General features: G+C 26.2%; 1 pseudogene; it reads right to left on the bottom strand.

Annotated features, from left to right (window-relative positions):
* Positions 1–24,418, bottom strand: part of LOC129619150 (uncharacterized protein DDB_G0283357-like) — a 106,497-nt pseudogene that overhangs the window by 4,124 nt on the left and 77,955 nt on the right.

The following is a 24,418-nucleotide window of genomic DNA, read 5'->3' as shown; positions in this document are numbered from 1 at the left end:
CTTTCATAGCGAATACATCCTCATTCCATTCTACGTTTGCATGTTTTGGAATCTAACAAAAAGTTTACTTTTTTTTTAATGTGGCTTTTACACCTTGATAATTTCTGAAGTTATCGGCAAAACCGTAAATAAATTGAAAATAAAACAACAAAAACGGGTTACCAAAAGATAAATACCAATAGGTGTCTCTATAATTTGTCCAGTAATAAATGTGTGTAGAACTTAAATTTTTCTTAGAACCTAAAATGGATAAAGTTAAGATTATTTTTAAACACTTGGTTTGCCTGGTTTGAAATTTTCCTCCTTATTGAATTTTATTTCAATTAAAAAAATTAAGTCAAACGAAATTCTTTAATTAAATGAAATTAAAATTCTACGAGTACGTACACATTCCATTATTAAATTCATTTTGTATGAGCGCTAAATTACGTGATCATAGTGTCCAGTCATAAAAACGAAACACCGGACCTCATATCACAAATCATATTTTTAATTCTTCTAAATATAGAATAATATTATTATTATTATTTTTTGTTATTAATCCTTAATAAAAGATGATATTATCCTTCTCAAATTACGTAATTTCATAATAAAATTATCATAATGGTCTTTGTTAAGTAGAAACAAAAATGATATTAAAAAAAAATGCTCTTATTATATTCAAAGTTATATTGGTGGATTTAAAAAAGGATCTAAAATACCTTTCTCGTGATGAAAAATAATAACCATTAAAATTAATTTCTACTAACTATGTAATTAACTTATGTAAATGTCCACGGTTTTTTTCTATTCTACATTTTTGTTTTTTATTACTATTAAACTTACCTCAAATAACCTATCAACTTTTTCTTTAATTTTATCTTCATCAGGACAAGTATCCGGTCCTCTACCCATTAATTCATATATGGCAGTCACAATATCAGTCATTTCCTCCCTTGTTATAAATCCATCACCATTTATATCATATAATGAAAATGTCCAACGTAGTTTCTCTTCTACTGAACCTCGTGATAATACTGAAAGTCCTTGAACAAAATCCTATTAAGAAAGAAAACAAATAACAATAAAAAAAAACGTATTACTATTATTTCTTTTATGTTTAAAGAAAAAAAGGATATAAATAATGAAATTTTATATTATAAATGCTTTATGGACAGTTAAGAATAGGAAATAGGAAAAAAGTAAGCGATAAAATGATGGCATATACAATTTTTGTACAAGTAACAAAAAAAGGAGAAAAAAATTTCATGTAAACACTATGTAACTTTTATAACATTAAAAATTTCTTGGCAAACGTTTTGTATAATATCAAGGATTAACATTGTTGTCGACATACTTGAGGAATGTTAACAACATAAGTTCAAATAGTATTTAGTTAGAGATTGTTAATCAATTTTCTGATTAAAAATACGATATTAACACTATCAAGGTAGTGCTGAACATAATAAGTTGTGTTTTAGAATTAAATGTTTTCCATATATACGACGTTAACGAGAAATGCGAAGTAGTTAAAGCATTGGACAATTTCAAATATGGATTTTCAGGCTGCATGACAGTAATTTACATTTAATTTAAGTAATTGACATCCAATTTTGTCCATTGCAATATAGTCCATTTCAACATCGCCCTCTCACTTTTCGCTTTACATAATTTTTCTGAGTTTGCTAAGAAGAGAGGCATGAGAAGAAATTAAAACGTGTTCCATGGCTCAAATACAATTCAAAATACCTTTGTTAATTTTCTTTTTGTACAATATAATAACTTCAATGACTCGAATTCAAATTCGAATATAATCAAAAATAAATGTTTTAGAACGTTAGTTTAATTGCATTCATACATTTAATAGTATGGGATAAAAATATGGGAGTAATAAGGAACAATGCTCTCCACATAATTATATCCTCTATTATGAGACTGGTTATAATACTATACTAGTATTATAACCACTCTCCTCAAATTCGAATCGTGAATGAGAAAAAAGAAATATCTTCTACGTTCCGCATTTGCATTCGATTCGGGATATCACAATAATAATATGTTAGTTTAATGTATTTCGGGGACATTCTTAAAAATAAATTTTTGGATTCCTTACAAAAAATTGTTTTTAATGATTTTAAAATTATAATTTACTAACTTGCAACTCTTTCGATTTTAAAATAACAGGTTACTTAAAAAATTTCCTTATTCATGCTAAAAGAATGTAAGAATTCGTTGTTGAGAATGTAAGAATAATTGTGGAGTTTTTATATATACACAATGTTTTTATGATGGACTGGTAACATTAATTTACTAAATAGCTCTTAAAAGCGTTTATTACATGATACACACAATGGGTTTTCTCACGATGTGATGTATTTCCTCAAATGCTCTCAATCTGTGTTATTGTTACTGTATATTGATTGGATTCTATTGTGCAATAGCTACTCAAAGCCAATTTTTTTTACGTCTTTAAAATTTGAAATTTTTAAGTGCACTCCTCGAAAAAAAATAGAAATTACTAACACAATTTAAGCATTAAACTTGTAATAAAAATATGTCACTTTCCAAGTTTATTGAAGTAGTTTCGAAAACTTTTAAAAATATTTATTAAAAAAATATATGGACTTAACAATTTTATCTATAGAATATCGTTACTTCTATTTTTCATTTCACTCAACAACATTAGCGAAATTATATAGATCTTGAGTAGTAAATTTTTCAATTGTCAAAAGTTTTTTGGTTCTGATGATTTTTTACTTTATTACATTAGCTGATAGTTATTTTCGTTAAAGTTTAACTATTTCAGATTTCGAAAATTTTTAAAAGTTTTTCTTCTAAAGTATACAAATTTTATATTTTTCCAAGGTGAACTTTTGAAATATTAGGAAATTCAAAAAAAGAAAAGAAAATAAAGTAAGAAAACATTAAGCTTTTTGGTTAGTCAGGACAGCAACAAATATAATAATGGTAAAATGAGAAAAAAACAAGTAAAAACGTTTCAGTAGGTATAAACCGATTGAATTATACCCTGCACCTTTCGTTATTGTGTAGCAATTACTCGAACCTGTGAAATCATTCTATAGAAACTTCACGGATATATCTGATCTATAATTGGACACACGACTGCCAAGTCTCATGTATCTGACTTTATTATTTTTCCAAATATTTAAAATAAGCTTTTAGACTTGTAAGGGTTGCTCCCCTCCTTCACGAAGTGCAGGGTATAACAAGAATTCGTAGAGTTAATCGTGTCAGTTTTGGGGTATCCGTACGGAAGAATGATTTTAAGTGCTATGAGTCGATTGCCACGCTGTTCCATAAGCACTGCTTAATTTTTATTCGTTTATGCAAAATTTCACAACTGTAATTTCAATAGTATCCAATTGTATCAAATATTCCATATAATACTAATCAATCAAGTATCAAATATTCCATGTAATACAAAACCGAATGACTTTCGAAGTTGTATGGCAGCTATTCGAACCACTGCCTCAATCACATCTAATTTAAATAGGGTTCCAGTATTTACTATTATAAATTATTTCAGATATCTTTTGGTGAACTCGGCTGTATTAGTTTTTGAGTTATCGTTTGAACGGACGAACAGCCATGGCTAACTCGACTTAGAACTCGACGTTGATCAAAAACAGATCATTATATTTATATCTCTATCATTATTTCTTAGCGTTACAAAAGATAAGACAAATTTATTATATCCTTCGAACATACGGTCGTACTGGTATAAAACTGATGAAATAAAACCGATTGATGGCAATAAAAATATTTAAAAAAGAAACTTCAAAGTTTTTCTTTGCATTTTATACCACTTAGTTTATTTTAATCGAATTACGAAATGTACTTAAATAATTAGTATTTTTTCAAATGGTTACAAGCTTTGAAATTTTCATGTAATGTAAGTGCATATGAGTGTGTAAAGGATATTATAGCTATAGTAAATAACACATAGATATTAATCTTTAATGTGCATATGGGGGTAGAGAAAATCCCAGTACACTTTCTGGGAGAGAACAGTATTTTCGTTCCGTAAAGAATGGTATGTACATAAAAGACACTTAATCTTAAGAATTTAAATAATTTGAAAAATGGATGAACAAAAATTGTTCATCTGCGAAGATCTAAATACCTGCTTGGTGTAGTGTCTAAGATTTTTTTCATTGAAATATGTTCATTGTTTATCCAAAAAAGAATGGAATAAATTTTAAATGAGTTCGATTTCAATTTTGTATTCTAATCTAAGCGAATAGTACTGAGCATAAATTTTTCAATTTCGCATTTAATTTTAATAATTTAAAACAATATGCTTAAAGCTCCAAAATATTTTAATCTTTGATTTTATATTTTTTATTAATAATTATTATTAGATTTCTAATCTACTACTATAATAATTCATTTAGCTTCAACATCTCAAAATTGCAGTCGATTTTGTGCTGCTCACATTAAATTTTTTTTAAAATAAATCTTTGATAATTTGGAAAGTTTTTGTATGTAAAAAAAGAACCATTTTGTACTTTTGTAAAATGTTTTTCAATTAAAAAAAAATTGTTATTATACTGGGTGTTTCGCATAAGGTGGCAAATAATTTCATAGACGATGTATGAAATATGAATTTTTCGCAAGTTTTTAATCACATTTACCTCGTTTTATTGACAAAACTATGCGAGATATAAGAAAATTTTATCTTGGTTTACTTTAAGATCTGGTTGTGGCAAAAAAAAAAAAATATAATAAAACAAATTTTCAAGAAATTTCTAGTTTTAAAAAAAAAAAAATAAAAATTCTGCCTTTGACGAACTCTAATTTGAAAACTATGATTCACATCAAATTGATTGTAAGACCGAAAGCAAAGAGCAATTAATTGCCTGTGGAACCATGATGGTTACTCTATATTACATGGTTCCGAAGTTAAAAACCATTTTTAACAGGCCTAGTACTATTTTTTTAAGGCTCGAAAAAGAGTATATCTGTAGCCCCTTTTATCTGTGTACACATCTTCTCTTTATTTACTCTGTACACACCTTCTATTTAACACCTGTTGCTTAACTATAACAATTTTTAAATATAAATGTTTTTCAATCATAATTTACTCCTGTTTCTCACACAATTACCTATCGGAAAATCCTTTGCTTCATTTAATTAAAAATATAACTGTATTTTCATTGTTGGAAGGAAAACAAAAAGAAGACCTTGAAAATTAACACAAAAAAATTAAATAAACAAAAATTTTAACTGTTTGTGCTCTTCTTTTGTAAATGAAGTTATCATTTTCTTCCGAATTGTTTTTTACAATATCAAAAAGATGCAAATGTAAATAATACAAAAAAAAAGCTACAAAGAATAAGGAGGAAAATAAATAAAATTCGAATTTCCTCTTCTTATTCCCTCCTGATTTCCTCTTGAACCTCTCTTGAATCCCTTAATTTGGTTAAACTTCAAAAAAAAAAACATCCTAAAATTTTTACTTGCTTATTATATTTTCTTTATAATGTTGGTAATTCGCAAAAATCTAAATTTTCATGCACGTATGTATGAAAGTACAATACATAATAAATGAGAGCAGGTATACACATATGATTACTGGTTTTCCGGGAAATGAACCACATTTTTATTCAACCCCTTTTTTTGGTAAAATATTCTAAAAATGTATGAAAAAAACAAAACAGAATAAAAACAACTAACTAAGCTGAAACCACCACCGCAATAAAGTTACCTAATATACCTCCCATGGTAATAATGATAAAACCCTTGTATTATTCACTGTATTCATTTTTTTTTTATTGGAGGTAAAAACCATGTTATGAATAACAAAGAAGAAAACGAAAAAGAACTCAATGTATATTTTTTTTTCGTTACTGTTATAAATAATATTTTCGTATATCCTTTATGAAAATTACGCAACAGGTATTTTTTCATATTTAAGTATTAAGCAGGGAATTAATAATATTACTCGTCTGGTGCATTTTATACCAACATTATCGATTTTTAGTGTTTTGCTTATTAATGTATGACTTGTTAAATTTATAGTGTTTTTTTTTTTTAAACTGTATAATAGTTATTTTGTTATTAAAGTATTTACAGAGTGGTGGAAAAATGAGCTTTATAGTCTGATTATTGGGTATAATTTGCCAATTTATTAATATAGTTGTTAATTTTCTATTTATGTAGTTCCTTTCTTTGGAAAGGTAAAATTTAAAAGATCATCAATTCTAGTTTCACCAAATAATATTAAGTTTGTAATAATTATGTTTCAACTTGCATAAAGATTATCTTGATATGAGAAATTTTGCGACACTGTCGAAATTATTTTCTTGGTTTTTCAATTTTTTCACTTGTTGAACATTTTGTCCTTAAATGTAAGCTATTCTTGTTTTCCTATACTAGAGTTTTTTATCAATAGGTTAATTATTCTATTATACTCAATTTTAATTAATATATTGGCATTTCAAGTATAGGCCGATAGTATATTTTTTTGTCATATCAATTTTGTTATACTCTGTACAAATTAATTTGAATTAATCAATGAAAATGCCTTCAATATTTTAAATTATCTATGAAAGTGTTCTTTTGCAGTCTCTTATCCAGTTTGAAATTACGGGCACAAATTAAGAGAAATGTAGAAAATATAGCGCTGAGTTACTATATACCACAAGAATCATAAATTTAAGAATTTTATGCGGGTATAATTTTACGTTATTGCGAATTCAAAATTTTTTTAAAATTTCTTTTTGTGAATTGAATTTTTTTACTTGCGTATTTTAATAAATAGTAAATATCATATAAAAATAGTTTAACTAATTTACTTTAATTCTGAAACAGGAAAAGGACACAAAATAAATTTCAGTAATAGAACCACTATACTAAAACCATTTCGAGTGGTTTTCTAAATCTTACGATAACCACCTTATCTGATGATGCTTTTCAGGTATGGCATTCCAGATAAATTTAAATTGCGATCGTCATTTCCTTTCATATTAGTATAGCCCAGCTTGAGTACTTCCAAACAGTTTTGTATTAGAAAGTTATAGGAAAGACGAACACATTGTCCTCATGGTCTTTACAGTATTTGAAAATTAAAAAAATGTAAGGAATTCAAAAGAATTTCAATGATATTTCATGTGCGTTGACAAATTTTGCTTAAAAAAAATGTATACAAAACATTAAAGCTTCATTGAAAGTTAGGACTTTTTAAAAGGTGAAGAATTAATGAGATCCTGAAAGGTGTTCCCGAATCCTAAAATAGCAAAGTCATTAGCAAACATACTCAAGTATTCGTGAATACCATAAAAATTTCAAATATTTTATAATAAATTGCAAATTTTCCCTAATGCAATATCAAATTCTAATGAAATGACATGTATAATAAATATGTATGAAATTTCAAGCATAAATCCTCTTTACAAAATAAATTCGGAATGACATTTAAAATAAAAGAATTGGTAAATTCACCTTTTGCCAATATACATATATTCAATATTTTAACAAATTTTAAAACACATGAATATGAATAAATTTCTTATTAAATTTTCGGTGCTGGAATTTAAGCATAAAGTTAATTTTCCTTCGAAATATTTAAATACATAAGTACATACTCAGATATTTTGACATTAGAACAAAATTCAATTTAAAAAATAACTTATATAATTTTCTTCCAACAAAATTAGTTGAACACCTTCATTATGCCTACTTAAGTACGAATAGAGCAAACAAACAAATAATGCTAATGGAAAGAAAATTTTCTTTCTTATAATTGTAATGCAAAACACACAACATTTCGCGCATATATTATTTGTATAGATATACATACTTGAGAATTTTCATATATTAAGTACTTATTATGTGCAAAAAATATGTGTAACACAATACAACACTCTATACAAAATCGTTTTCAAGGTTACAATTATCTAACCCGTCATACGAAATGTATTCAAGAATATTTCAATTACGCTTTCTCAAACAATGAAAGGAACAATTCTAAAGAAATATTTAAAATGAAAATAAACACGTACGACATTGCCATATTTATAGGTGTAAAAATTTCTAATTTCCTGTTAAAGACAAAAGAAATGAGAATTTAAGAAATTTAATCCTCTTAAAAAAACCTTTCTTATAATGTAATTAATTTAATAATTTTTCATTTCTTAAGTAAATAAGAAGTTTTCACACTAAAAATTTTTTACCTTATCTTCTTCACATATACCTACAATATTTGTTAAACCTTTATGTAAAGTTGAAAACCAAATGTCTCTTGATGAAGCAGTGAGCTACTTAATAATGTAACATTTATTTATATAACAAAAGCAATGACAACTACATAAGCAATTAAGAGGGTATATAAAATAAACTGGAATTAATTCAATCAAAATTTCCATTCATTTTTAGAACTTTTCCAAAAAAAATTTGAAAAAGTGTTTATTAGTTTTACTTTGTCCGTCCGCCAGTCCATGGATCCGTTTACAAAACTTCTACACCCTTAAAGATAAAAAGCTCAAATTTCTAGAAATATATAGATAGATATTTACTAGTAATTTATTTCCGTAAAAGAAAATTTTTACCTGTCTATTCACCTAAGTAATCCTAAAAATTACAGCTCCCAAAAACCTTAAAAATGGCATTTTTTAACTGTTTATTCCAAGGAAGCCATAAACACTCTTTAAATTTTGGAAACGCACAAAAATAATTTCAGGGTCCTTCTAACTTGGAATGCCATATTTTAACTTTAAAAAACAAAATAATCGTCGAAATTTACCGTTATCCAAAACCTGTTTTCAAATTTTTAATATCAATTTTCTTCTAAATCTCAGTTCATTTCGTTGGAAGAAATATTTTGCCACCTCCACCATCACTCAAGTTATCGCCTTTCGAAATTTCTATAATTGCAGGAAGTTAACGGTATATGCTATTAAAAAATATAATTTTTTTTCTTAACTCACAAAAATAATCTTTTAATTCGAACTTTATGTTAACGCCTCCCTCAATTTTTTCTTTGCTTTCTAAAAGTATGCAAAAGGAATTAAAGTAATTTTAATAATGTGGTGTACTCATACTACAGACCTAGATTATTTTTAAAAGCAGTATTTTCACTTGTTGAAGGGAAAAGTGCTACATTAGTCCATTGGTTTGCCTAAACTTTATTTAAATAAAATTTAAAAAATTAACAGTAGAAAATCCTATTTAAAAATTCTTCACAACATCTTTTTCAACATTATTTTTATTGTTATAAAAAAGTCTTGTGTATTTTGAATAATTTCTAGTGGTACCAAAAAAAAAATGAAAATACTGATTACGGGTTAGATTTTTGTTTAATTGTTTACTGCAGAGTTGAAAAAAACAGATGGTTTCAAGTTGACCACTTCTTATGTATCAAAGAGCCATACAAATTTTACGTCGACATAAGGTAAAATTAATTTTAGGTACATAGTGTCAAATTACTCACACTGACTTCGTTCAAAATTCTTTTAGGATATGTATCTTTGAGAGACTGTGTCCTAGAAACATTATTGAAAATCAATTTGGAACTCCAACACAATAAGTGAATATTATAAATTCCGTAAATTTCTCTAGTTCAAAAAATCCGAATAGCAATCCGAATTTTAACAATCTACTTCTGACATATCTTAAATTTTATAAGTTACATTATGAAAATATTACACCACTGTAATAAACTAAAAATAAATTTAGAAGATTAGGGCAAAATCCTTTTATGTTTTCGTAAAACTTTAAATTTTACCCTCCTTCTTTTAATTCCTTTTTTTAATTTTAGTTTTTGGGGTGAAGAAGTTTAAGAATTTTTTAATTGTGTCTTTGTTTTAAGTTGACAGTGTCAAATTAATGAGTTTTAGTGGTAAGTTTTTATTTACAGAACCGAAGTGATTTATTATCTAAAAAATAAAGTGTTGTTAATGTAACCTGGCAGTTGGGTGGCTATTTTAACAAAAAAGGAATTTACAAAATAAAGAAATATAAAAAAAAGTTGAATGTTGCAATTAATATAGAGTAATTATAATTTGTGGAAAAAATAAATTTATAATTTTTGTCACCGAAACACTTAACATAACCGAAAACACAATACAAATTAAGATTTCATGGTCTTTTTGTAGCCCAAGGATTATTTTTTAACTCAATTAAAATTGTTTGTCAAAATTTCTAAATTAAATTTGATTTTTTTCAAATTTTTAATTTATTTGGTAGTTCCATTATGTGAAACAGGTCAGAATTATTTTTCATATTTTCTCACTCAAGAAAGGTGCGGTTTAGCTTAATAATGATTTGTTTTTTAAAAAGTCTTTTTGTTAACGTATGCTGTAAAACTGAGAAGAGCTTATTAATTTGAACTGTTTTAAAACTGGGATTTATTGAAAAGTCAATTAGTTGTAGGCAAAGGGAAGTAAGTAGGCAGAGACTCCTTTGGAAGTGATAAGATGGCAATATAATAAAATTACCTAAAAGTCAAATACATTCATAAGTTTTGTATTTGACTTTTAGGCAGTCTAAACTTAGACTAAAGATAGTTTAATTGCAAAATAAATAATTTATTGTGCGATTTTAAACTATCTTTCATATTAAAACGTCAATAGTATGGTTTTCGTTCTTCTTTTAATTTACCAGCATAGGTTCGGCAGCGTCAATATTAAAAATGGCTTTATATTTTATGGGTGTTTATTTTCGTAGGTACAGAAGTAATTTAGTAGTACATATAACTAACAAATTGGGTAGGAAGTAAAAAATTTCGAATCTCTGTAACAGGGAACAAAAATATATGACATCTAATTCGTATTATCCGAGCTGATCAGCCAGTTTAATATTAATATTATATAATTTTCAAATCATGAATCATCAATTCATTCTTTTTGTCAGCTAATATATTCAGCTAACAAGCAAAAACAAAGTCCGTCTCGGTTTTATAAACAAATTGCTCAAAGAGGAGTCAATATTCTTAAAAGTCAAATTTTTTAGAAGTATAATTTTTCCTTTATAATAGAAAATTATGATGAATGCTTGGACGGCTTCGGTAGGTATTGAATATTTGCGGAAGAGAAGTAGTTTATGCCTTGCTTTCAGATGTAAATAACAATAAATGTATTTTTCCTCCATATTCTACACAAAAAAGGACAAAAATAATTTGAAAAGTTTCACCTAAATTGATTGCAATAACATTGACCTTTGAACTTTTGAGTTTGTTCTATAAATTGTCAATAATAAAAACATAAACTTATTCAATTTATTTTTTACTTTTTAAAATAAATATTTGAAATTATACAGATGGCCTCCAAACTTTAAAACTAAATTTTTAGAGAATTTTTTCATACCGAAAATAAAAACCCATATTATCGTATGTAAATTTCTACAAATTGTGGAAACTTCATTCAATATTGGAAAAAGAAATTATTTAGTTAATAATTTTAGGTAATCAAATAAATAAATAAAAAGTTGAGGAAAAAGTTTTGAAATTTGAAATTTTCATAATGGTGTCTCCAATATAAAGCATTTTCGAATATTTTGAAGAGGGAAAACACAAATATATTTTTTAAAATAAACTTTATTCAAATTAAAAAAAAAAACTTTTATAAATGTTATAATAAATTTCAAAATTAGTCAATATTTGTTATATTATATAATATTTAATTCAATTGATTTTGTTACTCTTTTTTAGGTTTAGTATTCCTTAATTATTAGTATTACGTATTAGGTACTCCTTAAATCGATTTTTAAGGATCGACAGTTTAATAGGTTCGGGGTTGCACGGGTTTAAAATCAATCTAACCTGATTTTTTTATTTTTTCCAATTTTAAATATAATTTCGTCCCTGTGAGCGCTTTATTTGATATATAACTAATGTAAATATTCGCGAGAAAGCGCTTATACTGATGTTTCTAAATCATATTGATAAATGCGCCTGCCTTTTACAGGCACGGAGTTATACTTAAAATTTCAAAAAGAAAAAAATCAGCTGAGTTTGACTTTAAGGACCTGTAATTCCGAACCAGTCGTCCTGTGAACATTGTCTCCATACAAAAGTTTTGTGTACTCATGAGGACCTATATAATAGTAAGTTGCACGGTTTCCCGAAGGGTACACTTAGGCCACGAAGGCTCGTTGTGGTGTATATAATGGTATATAGAAATGCATTTTGATACGAAAATACCCGTTTACTTCGTTCCTGATACGTTTCTGTTAATAGTAAATATAGGAATGCTCTCATACTCGGAAATAATCCACGAGCATATTATTTTACTTTTTAAATGCAAATTTTATTTTTAGTCAATTTAGATAATTAAGAAAACTATGAAAAGAAAATCTGCACAATTTGAGTAAATAAATAAGAAAATTATGAAAATAATGCTCAGCAAATTTTTAAGATTTTCTACAACGTTCAAAGGTAAATAAATTAAAAAAATAAAACTTTCAGTTACAATGTCTTGAATTGTTCGGGTTTTTTTTGTAATTTTAATTATTTTTAGATTCAAAATTATTTTTCAACTTCAATTTTATATTCAAATCAAGAGGTGAGAAAATTCCAATTATTCAAATATTTTTCTAATTAAAAACTTTAAAAAAAATGTCACGTCTTAATAAAGAAGAAAGCGAAGTTCCTTCCTTGACAACTTTTGTCAGTTTCACCATTAAGTTTTCTTTCTTTATGTGTGCACCAATCAAATTCAACCTTTTAATTTTAAAGCAAATAAACTTTGCCATTATAACTTTTGCCTTTTACTTCAAATGTTGTTTTTTAAAAGTCAACTAAAGTTCTTAATTATACAAATTAAAAAAAAAAAATTTTTAATCTATAATCACTTTTTCCCATAAACCAAAGAAAAAAACTTTTAATTTATTAAGGTGTGTAAGAGTTTGTCATTTTGCAAAGGTACCATTTTTAATATCGTTAACACAACTGCTTTATCTCTCCTCATTATACCTGTATAGACAATTTTCCTTTTTCATTCTAAAAATTGTTTTTATTATCCTTTTTTGAACTTTATATTTAATTTTGAACTGTTCCATCTTTATTAATAAGAAAGAAAAGAAAATATTTATTTTGCCTTTGCAAAAATTTTTCTAAAAAAAAGGACTTTATAACTTTTTAAAGATTTATTGTAAGAAATATAGTCTTTACCATATATATACAAATAACGATATATTATATGTATGTATGTAATATTGTGGGTTCTAATAACAATCTGTTAGAAAACTTGCAATATTTTGTTTGCTAGAAACTCTTAGAGACAAGAGTGTACTTTTGTTAAAACTGCAAAACATTTTACTGGAATCGAAAAGTTTTGTAAGTCTTAACTTTTATAATCTTGACAGGTTGTATTGTAAATCAATGTTTTAAGGATTAAATATGTTTTTATAAGCAAATTACAAATTCTTACTTTAAAAATATAACAATTTCTATTGCTCTTTTTGCTTTATTGTTCCAGTTGTTATTAGCTTGGATTTCCAATATATTAAAATCTTCTAATTGCTTGAATTTTCATGTTATTGTAATTATTGGAATTTTTCTTTTCTAGAAAACTGATTGAACGAGCTTGGTCCCAGTAATTTTGCAGTGAAATTTAAATTTAAAGGAAATTATTTTTGAAATCATAATTTTTATTTCATTTCCATCAATAATACAAAAAATCATATTGTATAATTACAAAGGACAACTTATTAAATGGGATTCTTTGACTTTAGTTAGTTTCATTTCTCGTTGAAACTCACGAAATTCGAGAAATCTTTCGACTGAAAATTCGAAATTCATGCTTTTATTATTGAAATATTGGTAACAATTTATATAAATCTTAAAGGTCTACATAAGAATGAAATATGAAAATGAGGAAAATGGACATGAAACAATGAGCAATCAAAATTATATTTGATTTGATTTTAAAAAATTTGAATACGCTGAATTTCATAGTGTTACAAATAGAAATTAAGTTTCTTTAAGTACAGTATCTTTTAACTCATAGATAAGAATTTTAAAGGATTTAGTTATTTATTTCATTTATTAAAATATTTCACTGATCAAGTTTGAATAATAATTTTATTGCATAGAAGAAATTGCCATTATTCGGAAGAAAATATTTTATTTTAAAAAACTTCCCTTCATATAAATGAAGTCATTGGAATGATCGAAAAGAAAATTGGTAGAATTATAACATAAACGCCTAATTATTGTGAGTATGGCCAGCTTACGTAGTTTTATTAGCTGATAGATTTTAAATTTACAAGCACAGCTTTCTCAATTACGCCAATAATTTAGTATTCAATTAATTTCAAATAAAATTAGTGGACGATGTTGTATATATATAAAAATGTGGACAAGATGCACTTATTTTATAATGTAGAATATTCTTCATTGAACTTAATTGCTTTATAAGATCCTTATAATGTATTAAAGTTTTCATTGTAATTTTAAAAAATTACAAAATTTTAAAATAAGTGCGGAATTCAACTCATATTTTACTAAAAATAGAATTAATGACTTTTTAAAAATAATTTGTAAAGCTTTACAGTATTTTTAAAATGATTATTTTTCCTAATTACGATTGTGCATATTTTTAAATATCTGCTCAAATTATTCAAAATTTCATGAAACTTTACAGCAAAATTTTTTAGCAAACATTTTTTTTCGATAAAATTATTAAGAAGTACATCGTATGTGTTACACACTTAATCACCTAATATCTTTAATCATAAAATTCTTTTCATGAAAAATCTACAATTCGAAATGCGTTATGTAAAGTAAATCACAATTGCAAAATTCGTGTATATGAGCAAATATATTAAAAACGTATAATGGCTTATTAATTTTAAAATTAATATTATCCTTTATAATTGAAAATTTAAAATTTTTGCTTAAAAATTGCAACCTCAGTTCTAATTCTATTCAATTAAACGTGTGAAATTATAATATTCACAAAAATTGGTAATTTTTCAATAAAAACCATAAAATTCGTCTGTTGTAACTAGAATCTAATTTAAATTTAATGTACATATATAAATTTCTTTTTTATATAGATTTAAATTTAAAGAGCTAATACTTTATTAAATTTAATCCTTTATCATAGAATTTTTCAATATAAAATTTTATAGATATTTGTAGAGCTATACAAAAATATTACCAGAATTATATTTCATGTTTACCTGAATAATTTTCAATATAATATTATTATAATTGAACATTGAAAATTCATTAAATTAAATAAAAATTTTGACTTTAATTCTATAATACATAATTACAATTAAGTTTTATATCCTTGTACAAATATTGTATTTTATTATGCTTAATAATAAATTACAAAAATTAAGTACTAAAATATACGTAACGTGTGCATGTATATGAATATAAAATATTATTTTTATTATTATTATTATAACTTACCTCAAAACTAACTATTCCACTATTATCCTGATCCAATGTATTGAAAACGTAATGTGCATAAAGTCCTGTATTTGCTGCATTTATATTTGCATATTAATAATTATTGTTGTTGTTGTTGTGTTGTTGTAGTTAGTTGTTATTATTTTTGTTCGTATATTTTTTAAATTTATTTCAGTATAACATAAATTCGCAATTAATTTAATAATAATAATTATAAAAAAAAAGAAAAAAAAAGAGAATACAATAACAAAATAAATAATTAATTTATATATAATTTTATTATAAATAATCTTATATAATAGTATATAGTTTGTATTATAATTAAAAGATAAGTATAGTATAGTATGAAAATGTATACAAGTTCAATTATTTTATTTGTGTGTATAGAAGAAGTTGAGTTACAAGTATATAACAGTTTATTTATTTGAGAAATTAAAAAAAAAGGAAAATTATTTGTTAGAGTGGTATAGAAGTAATTTAGATTAGTATAAGAGTATGTATAAGAGTATAACATAACAGTTAATATATAACAGTATTAAAATTAAAGAGCATTGTTAAGTAAGAAATAAAGTAAAACCAACATAAGTATAAGTGTGAATGTTGCATTATAGTTAAACAAAGGAAAAGTACAGTTAAAATTTAAGATTCATAATTATGATCTAGGTCAGCAAATGCACAACAAGTATAGTATTGTAAATTATAACAAAATGTTAGTACATTTTATCGCAGTACAATAAGAAAGTTCAAATGTATAAGACTAAGACAAATAGTACAAAACAAAAATCACATTTACATTTAAATTAAAATTTTTTTTTTTTACCTATCGTTAAACATAAATTTAATAGATTATCATCATAAAATATATAGGTCTAATATTTATACATACAAACATCTAAACACGTTCATAACTTTTATAACTTTAAAATTATATAATATGTAAATTCAAGGCAATTATAATTACACTATATACACAATAAATGAAACGTAAAATACATAAAATTAAATTAGTAAAATTAAATAAAGAAAAAAAAAATATGTACATATGTACATAAATAATATAAAATGTGCACACATATACAATATGTAGTAGTGGATAAGGAATAATAAATAATTTTTTTTTTGCTAGTTTAAATGAAGTTTAATGGAATTTATGTAAAATATGCAACTACCATAGAAATGTCACGAAAGGAATTTATACAAATGGTACTTACACATGTTATTAAAATAATGTTATATACATATGTATGCATGTTTATTATATACTACATTGCATGTATATACATAATATGCCTAATAAAAATTAAAGAATTAAATATTTTTTGGAACAAAATGAAAAACTGTGGAAATTAATCAAAACCCGATATCAAGAAATTTGTAAATCCCGATAAGGTAAATTTCGGGTTCTTCAACTTTGCAAAATTGATTAGTTACGATTATCTGATTACGGATTTACCAACATTTAATATTTTGATATGCTCATAGAGTACTGGTAAAGTAAAGTTTAACTCTTTAGCATTTCATTTTTATCACTAACACAAGCTGACCAAAAAATTACTAATTGGGTTTTGGCAAATTTCCACAAAATTTTTGTTTAATATTGGAAGATTAGAATAAGTGTTTTTTTTGACAATATGAAAATATTCTGGGTCTTTCTTACAAAATTCAGTTTTTTTAGGTTTTTTATTTAAAAACGTCACTCGTATTGAATACAGTTAGTGTTTGTATTAAAATGGCGAACTTTTAAGAAAATTAGTAAAAATTTTATGGGAAAGTTAAAGTAAAAATTTTGCTTTGGAATAATTTAATTTAAAAAACTTAAGAATGCTTAGCTTAGAGGTTCATATAATATCAATAGTTTGGAATGCTTTAATTCAAACTTCTATAACAGTTAAAATAAATTTGCTTTTGTATGATAAAACTCCTATGATCTTGTGGAATAACTTGTTAAATTGAAAGAACAAGTTTGAAGTAAATTAATTTAAAAATTAATATTCAAGTTTTTTACAAATATAGGTACAGAATTGCAATTCTTTTTTAAAAATAACTGGAATTTTGTACCTATATTTGTCATATTGGCATTTGTTTTTTGTAAGTACAGTAGAACCTGGATTATAGGTACTTGAATAACAGAAAAACCTCTTTTAATTAAATTATTTTTCCTTTCTCTTGAAATTTCGAACAAAATCTTTCTCTACAAGAGGAATTTCTACATGTACTCTATAAGTACAATAAATTTTGTGAATCTTGCGCAATTCAAAACCTCTATAAGAGAAATATTTTTATGATTAACTCTTTAACAGCAATTTTTGTTTTTTATTTTGGTATTTTTCTATTTGGTTAAACTTTGCCCTTGAAAAATGTTCGAGAATATTTGTGTGAATTTCGTTTATTCAGCAAATAAAAAAAAATATAAGATATGGGAAGTATTGAGACAAGAAATGTTACCAGGGTTAGACCTGATTTTGAAAAGAGAGTTGTAGAAACACAAAAATAAAAATAAATTTTTTGTTTTTTAGTTTTGGTGACATTTTAATTTGAATGCCCGGTTTCGTAACATAAAAATGTCAAAATGTGATTTTGGTTTTCTGAAATTCTGTTGGATTTCAGAAAAACCTCTATGAGTGGAAAAATTTTTGATAAAACCTTAACGAGACCATTTGTTCGGTCTCTTAAATTTCCCCTTATCAAACTGTGTTTCGATTAAAAATAACAAGAAATTGTAAATTGCAATAATGTCAAAATTTTACATAGCGACTTTTTGGTTGTAAACAGTTTTCAAAGGAACAAACATTCATCTTATTTATTTCTATTTTAAATTATATCTTGATGAAGGGTGAGTTTCCACTTGTTGCGAGATGTGTAAATAAATTAATGAAAAAAATTTGAACTATACAATATTATTACTTTTGCAACTTTATAAAATTTGTTTTCTTGAGTGATATGGTAATGAAGACACCGGAGTAATGTCATTTTGGGTCCAGCATATTAGCTTACAAACTTAATTTGTAAGACTACAGAAAAATTAATATAAGTTGTCAGTACTAATGAAATTTAATTAAAAAAAAATTTAGTTATAAATAAGTTTATTGTGACACATAAACTATAAATTTTAATTTAGAAATTGGAAATGCAAACAAAAATGAAATGTGATGCTATGACTTTAAAAGGTCCTAATAAAAGATTTGAAACGAATATTATTTTGGAAATCAACTTTAATATTATTGTGTGGTAAAGTCCATACTACTGACATTTCGCTAAATTTCCTTCTAAGAACTTTATCAAAAATGTGTAATGAAGTCTAAAATCAATGGATTGAGTACAAATAGGATATTAGTGTTGAGTAAAGAATTGTAATATCGGGGAAGTGCCATATTTTTGATGAGAAAATAAATATTTCTTGTTTTAAGGAATAAATTTGGAAAATTATAATTGAATAGGTAAAGTGATTTTCAGTCAAAATTTTAATACTTTTGATTAATAACTCAAGTTAACGTATAAATTTTTTATGTATTACACAAAATATACGAGTATTACATAAATATTAAAGGGTTTCATTTGCAATTAGAAATCATTATATGCTGAGCAATTTGTGTTGAGTAAGTTAATTGTATATTTGGAAAAATTAAACCTATAAATTTTTAATATAAGTTTATTATACTGATTTGGTGAATATACAGGGTGATTCACTAACAAGTTAGGAGCCATATGCCATCAGGTAGAGAGTCGAAAATGAGTAAAAGTTTTGTTCGGAACATAGCGTTAAATCGGAACCATTTTCGAGCTACAGAGATTTTAAGAAAATTTGTCATAATTTTTTGAGTTTTGAGTTTTATTAAGGTCTTTGGAAACTGGACTTTGAAATGGTTTTTTTCTTATATCTCCAACATCATAAAAGTATTTTAACGGTTAATGACTTAAATTAAAGCTTAAGCAACTGATCAAAATTCTGTAAATAGAATTTTGGAACTTTCAAAAAATTCATGAGTTGTGAAAAAAAAATCTGATGTGGTCAGCACATAACCGACCGCATTGTGTATTGTCTAGTTAAATGAAAGTGTTACAGAATATTATAAAAATGTCTGTTAAATACTTCTTTCCAATTTTTAGGACATTAGTAAGCTTATAGTTAACATACTTAGAAAAATGTAAATTTGGCTCTTATTAGAGTTTCGCTTTGTGCTACCCGAATTCCCTGAAATGCTCGCCAGTTAGTTTCGGAAACAACCAGAACTCAAATATCAAATTTCAAAAAATTCCATCAATTTGTTGTGTGGATATGGTGAAAAATGTAAAATCGGCCCGCAAATCAGTTCTCGAGCCCTGATCTTTCCAAAAAAGTTATATGTTTATTGCTTTAATATGAGGAATTCAAATATTAAATTTCAATGAAATCGGTTGATTATTTCTCTTTATATACACAAAAGTGTATGTTTGGCCCATAGTAAACGTCTAGTTGCCGATGCCTGATCTTTCTAAAAAATTTACATGTTCATTGTTTTAATACGGGGAATTCATATATTAAATTTCAATGGAATCGGTTGGTTATTTCTCTTTATATACACAAAAATGTATATTTGGCCCGTAGTAAACGTCTAGTTGCCGATGCCTGATTTCTTCTAAAACATAGGAATTTTTGCGGACGGTCGAGCTGAGCTTGTATATAAAATTTCAAGTAAATCGATTGAATATTTTCTTGAAAATGTTCAAAAATGTAAAACAGGCCCGCTAAAAAGTGCAGTTCCCGAGGCCTGATATATACCAAAAGTTGATCGATCCGTGCCATGGTGGAAACAAACTTACATATAAAATTTCATCAAAATCGGTTCAGCCGAACTTGAGATACACGCGTGCACACACAGACCGACAGACCGACAGACGGACAGACCGACAGACCGACAGGTTGCTAAAAATAGTTTATTTACACTTCCCTACTATGGAGAAGTACGTTCCCACCGAAAACTCGATATGCAAAATTTGTTGCCATCACATAACCTACCTATTGTTTACACAATACGGTCGGTAAAAATAAAAGATTAGGAAAATTGGAATTTCCCCAAAGTTCCAATGCTTGTATTTCCAAACATACATGTAAAACCAAATAATTCGCTATTCTTAATTTAAAGCCCCCTTAAAGTTCTTTTAAAAACTATTTGTTTGAAACTTCTATCTTTTTTGGAACGAAATAAACGAAAAAACTTAAGGGAAAATTTCGCCAAATTTCCTTAAAATGAGCTAAGAAAATTTCATTTCTTAACTCGGAAACGGTTCCGATTTAACGCTATGTTCCGAGCAAAAATTTTATTAATTTTCGACCCTCTACCCGGCGGTATACGGTTGGGTCGAATTACTTATTGGTGAATCACCCTGTATATATAAAGTAATTGGTGATATAGTGTTGAGTATAAAGAAAAATTTAAACAAACTTTTTATAAATACCTTAGTATACATATTTGTCATACATAAATATTTGTCAGCGAGAATTAAGATTACTTAAGATGAAAATTTTTCAATTGACTTATATTATCCTTTACTCGAATACTACAATACAGTTAGTAGTGTTCCAATAGTATACAGGGGAACTATTTTGCAGAAACAGAGAGTTATAAAATAAAACTTTATGTGGCCGGTTTAGTTGAGCATATTTTAAAATTCTGTGTCTCCTTTAATGGAATTTGTTCTTCCCGTTTTTGTTTTAAGATTACAATTTGTCATATTTAAAATCAAAGCCTTGCTCTTTAAATAAAAACCTTCAAAAGTATCGTTAATTAAAATTAATCTTCTCCAAATTAAAATATTTCCAAAAATTATGACTTTGAATTTTATATGACATTATATTTCTAGATATACATACATATACGAGTATATATTTAAGACCAGCCAACCGCAAAATCAAATTAACTTTTTTATATTGATATTTGTGTGTATGTATGTGCTTATGATTTATAAATTTAATTTCGTTTATTTACAAAAACAAATTGAAATTACTGCGAGTTCAATAAATTTGTTTTACTTTAAAAATTAAAACTTTTTCATTTTTTCCGTTCTTTTGCCCAAAACCACTTTGATTGAAAAGACTTAATTTCAAATTTAATTATTCAAGTTCCTTTGAAAATTTTTTTTTCTCATACTGCTTACCACAATAAAAGTAATTTTTAAAACAAAAACAAAACAATTTCGAAAAACAGGTAAAAAAATTAATAATTTTTTTAATTGATTTATTTGGTTGGTTTTTAATTACGTAGAAAATGTGTAGACATTTGGAAAATCAATGTTTTTAATCAACAGAAAATTTTCATTCCATGTCAACAAAGTTTTTATGAAAACTTGTGAAATTTTCTTAATTTGAATTATTTATAATAAGAGTGACAAACTGTTAAACTTAGCCGAAAAATAGCAAGTTCAGTGGTAGTTAACCTGCTAAAAAGGTATTCATTTGAGCAAACCAGCCCCGAAAAGTGAATGAGCAATGTGATACTAAAAAGCTGAAAGGATTTAATTACGGTGTCAGTAAAAAAAGGACCAAAAAATTTTTTCGAGCACAGGGCCAAAGTATTTTTCAAAAACAAAGTTTTTTCTCACAAAATAATAAAAATGAAGTTCACATGGAAGTCAAATTTTTACTATTAATTTTAGTTTTTTAGTTAATATAAAATTCTTCTTCAAGGTTTGTCTAAAATTTTATCGATTAAGGTCTTTCTTGTTCTTTGACATGGTCGTCAACAAAAATACTTTTCGGTGATCAGCTAAAATTTTAAAATAACATTTTCTTTATTTCATTTTTTCATTAAGTATGAATCGAGTTGGGAATCAAGTATGAATCAAATAAACAACTTCTAAACTAAACTGAAGAATTATTATTTACAAAGGACAGGGTTTTAGTATTCAATTACGACTGGATACAATGAGGAAAAAAAGCTGTTATTATTTATTTTGTGGTAGGTACCATCAAAATTATATTAAGTAGTTATGTAAATTTATTTAAAGTTTTAATTTTCGCTTATAACTGCCTAAGACTACCAGAGTTACTTCATGTAAGTTCTTGATATTGGTATACCTTGTACCAAATATGAATTGATTTAAGTATTTTATTACCGACCGTATTGTGTAAACAATAGGTAGGTTATGTGATGGCAACAAATTTTGCATATCGAGTTTTCGGTGGGAACGTACTTCTCCATAGTAGGGAAGTGTAAATAAACTATTTTTAGCAACCTGTCGGTCTGTCGGTCTGTGTGTGCACGCGTGTATCTCAAGTTCGGCTGAACCGATTTTGATGAAATTTTATATGTAAGTTTATTTCCACCATCTTTGGTATATATCAACTTTTGGTATATATCAGGCCTCGGAAATTGCACATTTTAGCGGGCCTGTTTTACATTTTTGAACATTTTGAAGAAAATATTCAACCGATTTACTTGAAATTTTATATATAAGCTCAGCTCGACCGTCTGCAAAAATTCCTATGTTTTTGAAGAAATCAAGCATCGGCAACTAGACTACGGGCCAAATATACATTTTTGTGTATATAAAGAGAAATAATCAACCGATTTCATTGAAATTTAATATATGAATTCCTCATATTAAAACAATGAACATATAAATTTTTTGGAAAGATCAGTGCTCGAAAACTGATTTGCGGGACGATTTTACATTTTTCACCATATCTACGGAACGAATTGATAGAATTTCGTGAAATTTGATATTTGAGTTCTGATTGTTACCGAAACGAACTGGCGAGCATTTCAGGGAATTCGGGTAGCACAAAGCGAAACTCTATTAAGAGTCAAATTTACATTTTGCTAGGTATGTTAACTATAAGCTTACTAATGTCCTAAAAATTGGAAAGAAGTATTTAACAGACATTTTTATAATATTCTGTAACACTTTCACTTAACTAAACAATACACGTTTTATGTGCTGACCACATTAGATTTTTTTTGTGTTATTATTTAAAATTTCATGAAAAAATTTTACTTTACAATGAAGGCATTTCTTCCTTCAATTCTTATCATGGTTCAATTGATAATAAAAAATATATTATGCAAAGAGTGAAAATAGAATTTCATAGAAAACATGATTTGTGGGAAGAAAAAATCTGCGAGTATGAAAAACGAAATTAAAGGTCAGAAATAAATAAAGTTAGGTCAAACCAATGGCTTGCATTGTAGCACTTTTCCCTTCAACAAGTGAAAATACTGCTTTTAAAATACAGTCTATGTATACCTACCACATAGTTAAAATTATTTTTATTCATATACGAAACCATTTCTAGGATTGCATACATTTAGGATGAACGATTTATGCAGTCTTTGAAATAAAGCAAAAATTTAAGATTTAAGCTCGATTTTAAGGGTTACTTGTGTGAGTTAAGAAAAATAATCATATTTTTTAATGTCATGGAATTTACCGTTAGCTTTTTGGGTTACAGAAATTTGAAAAAGTTTGCAGTTTAGGAAAAATATCAAAAATTCAAATTTATTTTAGAGGTGTCAAAAATTCAAATTTTACAAATTTCAAGAGGCGATAACTTCAGAGGGAAAAAAAAATTTTTCTAACGAAATGAACCATTTATTAGTTTGTAAAATTTCAGGCTCCTACAGACTGGAGTCTAGAAGAAAAACGACGTCAAAAATTTGGAAAAAAAGGACTTTAGATAACAGTAAATTTGAACGGCCATTTTGTTTTTCTAAAGTTTAGCTATAGTATGCCGCGCTAGGAGAAGCAAGCCACTGCCTTTCTGCTTATGGTTTCACTGCACTAAATAGTTAAAAAATAGCATTTTTAGGGTTTTGGGAGGGCATAACTTCTAGAGGGGGGAGATAGGTAAAAATTTTGTTCCACGGAAATAAACTTCTAGTAAAGATCTATGCACGCATAAAATTTCAGCTTTCTATCTTCAAGGGTGTAAAAGTTTTGTAAACATATCCATGGACGGACGGAGGGACTGACGGACAGAGTGAAACTAATAAGTACTTTTTTTCAAAAATTTTTTGAAAAAGTGCTAAAGAGGAACAAAATTTGAATAATAAAAATTAATTTTTTGGTTTTTCGCTTTTC

Source organism: Condylostylus longicornis, unplaced genomic scaffold (assembly GCF_029603195.1).
Source record: "Condylostylus longicornis isolate FDR11 unplaced genomic scaffold, ASM2960319v2 ptg000010l, whole genome shotgun sequence".
NCBI classification, from domain to species: domain Eukaryota; kingdom Metazoa; phylum Arthropoda; class Insecta; order Diptera; family Dolichopodidae; genus Condylostylus; species Condylostylus longicornis.
The sequence above is the reverse complement of the archived record's forward strand: the minus strand, read 5'-3'. Positions and strand labels throughout refer to the sequence as shown.